Here is a 9,518-nt window from a genome sequence, read left to right as displayed (position 1 = left end):
ACATTATGGGAGTCTGTGAATGAACTTCTCATTAATGTTATTCTTGGAGAAGGCAGAGAAAATATGTGGGAGACTAGGGAAAGAGCAAATTGTTGGAAAATAAAATCTAGGTATCCTTGTTAATTTGACCATTGAGCATTTTAAAAAGAAAAGAAGTGGTAAAAACAATCTGGGTCAAATCTGCTTTTAACCAACCCCTTCCATCTTTGTTAGATTTCAAGATCAATAGCTTTCAATTTCCTCAGGCATGTATCCAATTTTAACTCGAATCTGCAACATAAAATTGCTATATTATTTCCTTTATTTATTTGTCCTCTTCTGTCAATCAGAATTTCATTCTTTTTGTGTCTATTTGCATTTCTTTCTCTTTCTGTTTTTTTCTGTTCTCCTGTACTTTTCATATATATCTCAAAAATATATTAACCAGAACTGAATAAGATAATCTGGCCAAACCCAATTTGGTTTGGTTTATGACCCACTTTGTGGTACAACAACCAATTAGTCTTGCAACCAATATGACTAATCAAAGATGGACTTTGGTCATTTCTGTTTTTTGTGCTGCACTTTAATTTTCAAAAAATGCAGTGGTTTATCTTAATGTATTTTTAATCAGATTTCGTGTAAGTTTTAATTCCTGGGTAATTCTAAATCTAGTAACGAAGATCATACTTCTCATCCTCATCTACATCAAACATGAAACTAGCTGCTTCCTGTTGTTATAGGCCCAGTTGGAGGAAGTTTAGTTACCATCTGTGTTGTGTGATTTTAACAATGGTCCTATCTTCCGCTTTCTACAGACCAAGTGCCAGATTCCACTGGCACAATATCTGTGTTATGAAATCGTGATCCTGTGCATTCCCACAACAGCAGCATTCTAAAATACAAAAACTCTGCTAGGCATGACTATGAAGAAAACCAGGGGCACACCAAGCATTGGCTGGCCCCACCCTTGGATATAGTAAGGCAATATAGTGTCCCCTCACTTATTTTGGGTGTTATGTTCCAGGACCACCCATGAAAAGTGAAAATCCGTGAAGTAGGGATGCTATATTTATTTTAATATTTATGCATTATTTTAGTAGTTATACACTATGTTAAGTCTTTATAAACCCTCCCCACACACTTATACACAACATAAACATCCTTGAACATGTTGTTCACGTAATCCTCAAAGGTGAGCACCCCCCCCTCCCCCAAGTCGGACATGACTGGACTTAATGTCAGGGGAAAACCTTTTCCTTTATCTTAGAAACAAAATCCTTCAGTCACATTAGTTGAACAGTAACTTTTAGAAAGCGCTCCACTTCCATTGGGTGTATATAAGAAGCGTTTGTGTGTGCGTGCGTGCGTGCGCACTCTAGCCCTCACGCTCCTTTACCCACCTCTGCTGCAAGTCCACCCAATATACGCCTCCGGAGCCACTTTCTGGGCTGTGGTAGCACAGTAGGCCACACTTTGTGACCAGCAGGCCTTCCTCGCCGCACCTCAGGCCCAGCCCACACACTTTCTGAGGCCCGTTGGCCTCAGGAAGGAAAAACCACAAAACAGCGAGTCCGCAAAAAGCAAACCACGAAGTAGAAAGGGATTACTGCAGTCTGAGTCACAAGATTCTGGGAAGCATTGGTGGCAGTCAAGCATTTCCCCTTTGTCACTTTCTTTCTGTTAGATGACAGTGATATGTGCAAGATGGTTTTCCTTGCACCCTCAAAACTAATCTATTAAACCACAGGGCCAATGGAACATGCAACCTCATTGTCAGTGTTGAAATAGAATTGAACATCTGCGGAGGTCGGTGAAAAAATCTTGACTTATTCAGTCCACATCGAATGGCAGTGATCTAGAACAGGGAGCAAAAATAGATAGTTTCCAGTAGATTTTGTACCTAATGTTTAGGTGGATTTTTTTCTCCTGCAATTTGAATCCATTGCTCTATGTTCTAGCCACCAGAGCAGCAGGATCAAGCTTGTCCCCTCCTCAATGTGACATCCTTTGAAATATTTAAACATGGCTATAATGTCCCCTCTCGACCTTTTCTTCTTCAAGCTAAACATACCTCTTTAAGCTGCTCTTTCTGGGGCTCGGCTTCAAAACCTTTGATCATTTTGGTTACCCTCTTCTGCACACGTTCCAACCTGTCAAAATATCCCTCCTGAACTGTAATGCCTAGAACTGAACACAGTATTCCAGATGATGTCTGACCAAAACAGAAGAGAGATGGGACCTCTTTGCATGTTCCCTAGGGCCATGCCGTTTTGCTGGCAGTTGCAGTTTTTAATATCCAAACTACAGTTTCCTCCCCATAGTGGAAGAAGAAGCACCTTTTGGCACTTCCACCCTCCTTTGGGAGGAATGTGGGTGGAGCCTGCCATGTGTCATGTGATGGCGCATGGCAGGGCCCATCCTTGCAGCGCAAAAAAGCACAAAATAGACAAAAATGCCCCGTGTGAAGAGGTAGCAAGACATTTACAAAGGTATTGAATAGCACTAGGCTTAAGACAGAGCCTGTTGTCCAGACTTTTTACCATTCCCTTCCACCTTCCTGAAATAGTCTTATACCATACATGAAATAATTATTCTAATCTCAGCTGGTTGATGTGGGGAACAATGCATTCTCTTGATCTACAATTAAAATGTGTGTTAATGTACATGTGAATGTAAAGTGTGATTTGACCATGACAGTTTCAGTTTTGGTAAACCCCAATACATATTTTAATACTGTACTAACATTTCAGTTGCCTACTGCTCCCTCAAAATTCATTAGACTTTTACATCTAGTTAGGAACATATTAGCAATAAAAAGGTATGGTGCCATTTTTGTTTTTTTGTTTTGTTTTTTCCTCGCCTTCTCTTGCCATAGGATCCAAGGCCCATAAATATAAAATAATTTTACATAACCAGTAAATGTAAGCCCAAGGAATATTTTATGTATTTCTTTAGGCATTAAGACGCAGTCAACCAAAATGTGCAAATATCAGCTGTGCATTGTTGATTTCACAGACTACTTCCCTATCTCTATTGGAAGAGAGTGTGACATACGCAACTATGAATTTTCAGTTATTGAGCACATATAGCTTGGTATTTTTCCATTACATGGCAGTGGGTCTTGAGGCAAGATAATCTCAAATGCTTGGTCTGAAAATTAATTTGGTAATGTTGACCATTAGAGCAGGTGGGTGGATTCATTGTCATTAAAACGAAATAATCTAATTGCTCTTTTTTGGGTTTAAAAAGTCCGTGATTTACACACTATGCCACAAAGGCAATCACTGTTGAACCCTAGTGGCGTTTTTAAAAACTTTTTCAAAAGTTCATTTTAAAGTTGCCTTCAAAATGTGCACTTTCCATATGTGTAGAACTACAAATGATCTGGAATGACAGGGTTTCTTTTACAAGACGTCCAGAGTTTGTAAGATTTGGGGAAGTTATCGTAAAAGATAGGAGGCATGTTTCTAACATTTTGGAAGATACTTGACACCTGTCCCAAAGAGCCAGGGACTCTGACCAAAGCAGAATGAAAGTAAGACCGCTGGTGCTTAGCATCTAAAATGAGAAATAAATGTGGGCCTTGAACATCAGGGCACCCAGTAACTCCCAGTGCTACCATCAAAAAAAGTGCCCAAAATGGAGAATTGTGTTCCCATAATTCAACAGGGGCACTATTCTCTATTTTCAGACTATGTCAGGGACATGGGACAGAGGTGAAAATGGGAATGTGTAGATTGAACAGATTTAAGTAAAAAGGTTTCCCCTTGACATTAAGTCTAGTTGTGTCCGAAGGGGGGGGGGGTGCTCATCTCCATTTCTAAGCCAAAGAGCCAGCGTTGTCCATAGACACTGCCAAGGTCATGTGGTCAGCTGCTACTTTCCTGTAGGAGTGGTACTCACACTTGTATGTTTTCCAACTGCTAGGTTGGCAGAAGCTGGGCCTAACAATGGGAGCTCACCCTGCTCCCTGGATTTGAACCACCAACCTTTCAATCAGCAAGTTCAACAGCTCAGCGGTTTAACCTGCTGCACCTCTAGGGAACTGAATAGATCGAAGGGGGTGGGGAAATGAGGCAGGAACCCTGACTGGATGCCCACAATAATTTAAGAGGTGGAAGGACCACTTTACTGGACTCTCTAGAAAAATCCAGCAGAAGTTGTTTAACTTCCAGTTTGGGCAAGGGCCTCAGATGTGACCATACCAGGAGGGAGAACAAATCTTTAATTAGTAAAAAAGAGGGAAAGAGTAAAAGAGGGGAGAGGTAGAAAGAAGGGAAAGAAAACATTAGGAGTAAAGTAGGAGAATAAGGGCCAAGGGGACGTGAAGTTGTTGGCAAAGAAAGGATAGCATGAAGATCAAAAAGAGAGAAGGAAAAAAGGGAAAGAAAAAATAGGTGAGGGGTGAAAGAGGAGACAAGGAAAGAGATGAGAAAGGGGAGGAGAAGGGGAGTTGAAGAATAGATGGCGAGTGGGAGATTGAAATGGGGAGGGTGAAGAAACACCCTGTGGATGAAGAGAAAAAGAGGACAAACTGGAGCTGGAGTTGGAAGACATAAAAGCAGCAAAAGGGCAAAGAGCCTGGGGAAGAAAAGGACAATAGAGACAGCATAAAACTAAATCTTCTCATGTAATGCCCCACATTTTTCACATTGCTCACTGCTTTCCCCTCCTGAATTAAATGGCACCCAAAGCAAAGGTTAATATTGTGAGGCAATACTGGGCACCTCTAATCTCATACCTGGAAGTGAATTTCCCAAAATAATAGGATTGCTTGCTTTCTGAAATCTAGTGAAAGCAAGAATATGTGACATCAGCTGTTAGTACTTCATTTAGTTTAGATTTTTGGAGGTCCTTCCTCTTTCTTTAGCCATGAACATGTTGACATATTGTGGGGTACTGCCAAGAGCAGCAGCTGACCAGAATGGAATGAAAATAAACAAAGGATTTTTAGTGGCTTGCTGTAAGTTTTTCGGGCTGTATGGCCATGTTCCAGAAGCATTCTCTCCTGATATTTCACCTGCATCTATGGCAGGTATTCTCAGAGGGCCTCACAACCACTGAAGATGCCTGCCATAGATGCAGGCGAAATGTCAGGAGAGAATGCTTCTGGAACATGGTCATACAGCCTGAAGAACTTAGTGATACCATGAAAGCCTTCGACACAAAAGATTTTTATCTCACTAGGGATTCTAATCAGCTCAGTAATACAAGGAAATCAGTATCACCACCACAGTGTTGTTCTTTAATAGGCTCTTAGATAATTTCTTCTATTTGCATTTCTACTCTTATCTGACCACACTGGTTATTTTCTCCCACCCACAAGAGTTTCCCTGGTGATATAGCTCAGTCTCTTGTGAGCCGAGTAGGACAATAGCTGTATGTACTCATCTGTTTAACTATGGCAGGGTGTCTCAACTGCTGTGTTAAAGATATCATTTAGAAAATGATTGGTTAGTACTTTTTACATTTCTATTCCATCACCTCACTGACTGCATTCCTCACACAACCATTCACTGAACCATGTGTTTAATCAGGCAAACTACCCACAAATGCCCAACAAAATTTATATAAGCTTATAAGGTGTCACAAAACCCTTTACTGCAATCAGGAAATGTTATATTTATGGTCACTAATTAACTGTGTATTGCTTGAAGTGAAAAAATTCCCTGCTCTAACAAAACCCACCTTACAATTTCAATTTATTTACCAAAAATGATTTTGTGATTAAATATAAATGGTTTAAAAATAAAGCTGGGACCCTGTTGCAGCATAAGGCAATATGTACGTTGGAAATAGCAACCTACTTCACGCCTCTACTAGTAATTTGTTTGCATAAGATTCTGTTTTGCTTAGTGTATTGTATATGTATATTTTGGTATGCAGCTTTCTTTCACTTTTTACTATGTTTCCTGAGAAGTTGTGGGAGGGGCTGCAGGCTACATGATCAGCTCTGGGACTCCATTTTTAGAGGACAGACTCCATTAGATTCTCAGAATGTAAAGATGTTGATGTTGATTTTAAGAAAGATGCCCTGGGCTATCTGCACAGAGAAACCACTTCAAACCTATCTGTAACTGGACTGACAAGTTATGTACCTGTATGCTGAATACATGAAGGCTGTGAATAAACCAGGTATATTATTTTTGACGAAGTCTACTTTATTTTTGTCTCTTAAGAGCATGATATAGAAACTAGATATTTTATGGGAGATTTGTTTTGGAGCAACTGAAATAACACTTCTGAAGATCTGTTATATATTGTGTGCATTGGCATAATTTTTGTTCCTAATAGTTCAAAGAGATAACCAGGTATATCAGTCTGACAGCTAAGAAACCTAATTTGCCTTGCATGACTACTAGTGGATATGTACCACTAAAGAGAAGATTGACTCAAATTAGTTTTTCGCTCTTCATAGGAATATCACACTTTACAAAAAGGTTACGATTTTCCAAATGATGTGAATGGCAATTAATCTTCAAAAGATCACATGTCCAAAAGGCCTTGGAGATTCTGGATTTCCAAAAAGTTATGATCTCAAAGGTCATCCTTTCCTCCAAGAGGTTATGCTTTTCCAAATGAGCATTCATATTAATGCTTCTGTAATATTACTTGGTAATAGCAAAACAACTGCATCGACTTGGTGATGAGCTTTCCCTGTAATTATTATTATTTGTTGATGGATTTAAAACACTTCATATCAAATACACCACTTCCTGTTTAAATGTAATGAAGTTGTCTATGACACCAAAATGTTTTTATTTTGATTCTTCCTGTCTTCATCCCACAATATTGTTATTCTTCCTTGTAAAAAGAAAAAAGAGCTCCACTGGCTGCCGTTTATTTTCCGAGCCCAATTTACCTACAAAGCCCTGAACGGTTTGGGACCAGCCTACCTGCGTGATCGCATCTCCGTCTACGAACCCACTTGTTCACTTCGTTCAGCTGGAGAGGCCCTGCTCGTGATCCCGCCTGCGTTGCAAGCGCGGTTGGCAGGGACACGAGACAGGGCCTTTTCTGTGGTGACCCCCCGACTCTGGAACACCCTCCCCAAAGATCTTAGACAGGCCCCTACATTGGCAGTCTTCTGAAAGAACTTGAAGACCTGGCTGTTCTGATGTGCCTTCCCAGAATAGGAAATCTCCAATATCAAGTCCCAGAAGCACTTTATTAGAACTAAGATTGCCGCACACTGCACACTGCACTTGCCCTATAATCCTTACATATCACCTGTCACATCAGCACTTTTAATCCTGTACCCTTTACTCTGGCCCGGCCCAGTTTTATTGTGTTTTGGTGTATTGTTTATTGCTTGTTGTTTTGTTGTTTAATATTGCTTTAATTGTTTTTAACTTGCTTTAGGTTTGTATTGTTATGTTGTGTATTGAGGCCTTGGCCTTTGTAAGCCGCATCGAGTCCTTCGGGAGATGCTAGCGGGGTACAAATAAAGATAATAATAATAATAATAATAATAATAATAATAATAATAATAATCCTCTCACCTCTGCAGGAGTCTACCGTGTACCATGCAGCTGTGGACAAGTCTACATAGGGACCACCAAACGCAGCGCCCAGACACGCATCAAGGAACATGAAAGGCACTGCAAACTACTCCAACCAGAGAAATCAGCCATAGCAGAGCACCTGATGAACCAACCTGGACACAGCATTTTATTTGAGAACACAGAAGTGCTGGACCACTCTCACAACCACCATGTCAGACTACACAGAGAAGCCATTGAAATCCACAAGCATGTGGACAATTTCAACAGAAAGGAAGAAACCATGAACATGAACAAAATCTGGCTACCAGTATTAAAAAACTCAAAAATTACAGCAGCAAAACAACAGAGGGGAAACAAACAGGCACATGAAATCACTCTCAACAAAAGATTCCCCCAGGCGCTTCCACGCCATTGAATGCAAATCAAGGTGATCAGCTGAAACATTCACAGCTAGCCCCAGCAAACAAAAGTCCTTTGTCTCACCCTGGTCATTCCACAGATATATAAACCCATTTTTCCTAGTTCCAACAGACCTCATTACCTCTGAGGATGCTTGCAATAGATGCAGGCGAAACGTCAGGAGAAAAATTGCCTCCAGAACATGGCCATATAGCCCTGAAAAACCTACAACAAACCAATAATAATAAAATCGAGACACACAGTTTTCTTTTAAGCTGGCCTAACTACCAACCAATTTGGTAAATACAAAATAAGTGACAGAAGACTGCAATAAGGAATTCTTTGAAAAATGAAAGTTCTCCCTCATACTATAAATGCCTATTTGGGGATCAAGTTAAAGAGGTTCACACAGTGCTCAAACTTTAAAAGCTTTACTGTGTTCGGTATTACTTAACTATAACCAGTATGTGAGTTGATCATGCTTTGCTCTGCAGAGGGCAGCAGATCATCGCTCCTGAAATTGGATTTCTCCTGTCTACTTCCTGTATTGGTTTGTCTCCTTTTTTAAATTGCTGTGTGCATGTGTTCAGCTCAACCAGAATATTCAATGATATTGAAGCATTGGGAAAGGAAAAAAAGATCTGCCTGAAACAGAAAGTGAAAACTCTCAAATGATTGCCATTTCAATAATAAACATGAATCAATTCAGCAATGGAAAGTGATCAAACCCTGTCTTCTTCTTATATGACAAACCCTGCGCTTTCTTTCTCAGTGGGAGTTCAAAAAGACAAGATACATTCTAACTGTTATCTTATCTATTCCTCCCTCCTCCCTGTGTCCAATATCACGAAGTTGGGTCTAAAATATGTTAAGAGTTGCCAAGATTTGAATTTTGCAGTTCAGTTGGAGGTCAGTCACCAAGAGTCCTGTCACAGAAAGAAATGTTTGTGAAGAGAAGCTCTATGCAAACAGGAAACTCACAAGGGACGTGACAATTGAGGAAGGAAGAGACCTGCTCTTATCCTCCCCAAAGTGTGTTGAGTGATGACTGCATAAGGCTACAGTCAGGGCCAGAACATTGTACACGAAATACATATTATCATTTATTCCCATTCTAATATACACACACACACACACAAATATGTGTGTGTGTGTGTGTGTAATCTTCATACAATGCCATTGGGGCTAAATCCAGATAAAAATGAAAGCACAAAATCCTAAATACTTTTGCCAGTCTCAGTTTTAGAAAACACATTGTATCAATAGGCTCTCAGTAGGTCAACATATTGTATTGGTTCAATTCAGGTGGACACATGTCAGTGTGCTGGAAGAATCAAAGACCACCAGCATTGAAGCGATGGTCCTCCACCATCAACTCCGCTGGACCAGCTACATTGTCCAGATGCCCGACTACCGTCTCCCAAAGCAGTTGCCCTACTCCGAACTCAAGAAATGAAAACGGAATGTTGTTGGGCAGGAAAAGAGATTTAAAGATGGGCTCAAGGCCAACCTTAAAAACTCTGGCTTAGACACTGAGAACTGGGAAGCCCTGGCCCTTGAGCACTCTAGCTGGAGGTCAGCTGTGACCAGCAGTGCTGCAGAATTTGAAGAGGCACGAATGAAGGCCAAAAG

The sequence above is a fragment of the Anolis sagrei genome, chromosome 3 (assembly GCF_037176765.1).
Source record: "Anolis sagrei isolate rAnoSag1 chromosome 3, rAnoSag1.mat, whole genome shotgun sequence".
In the NCBI taxonomy this organism is placed as follows: domain Eukaryota; kingdom Metazoa; phylum Chordata; class Lepidosauria; order Squamata; family Dactyloidae; genus Anolis; species Anolis sagrei.
Note: the sequence above shows the minus strand (reverse complement) of the source record.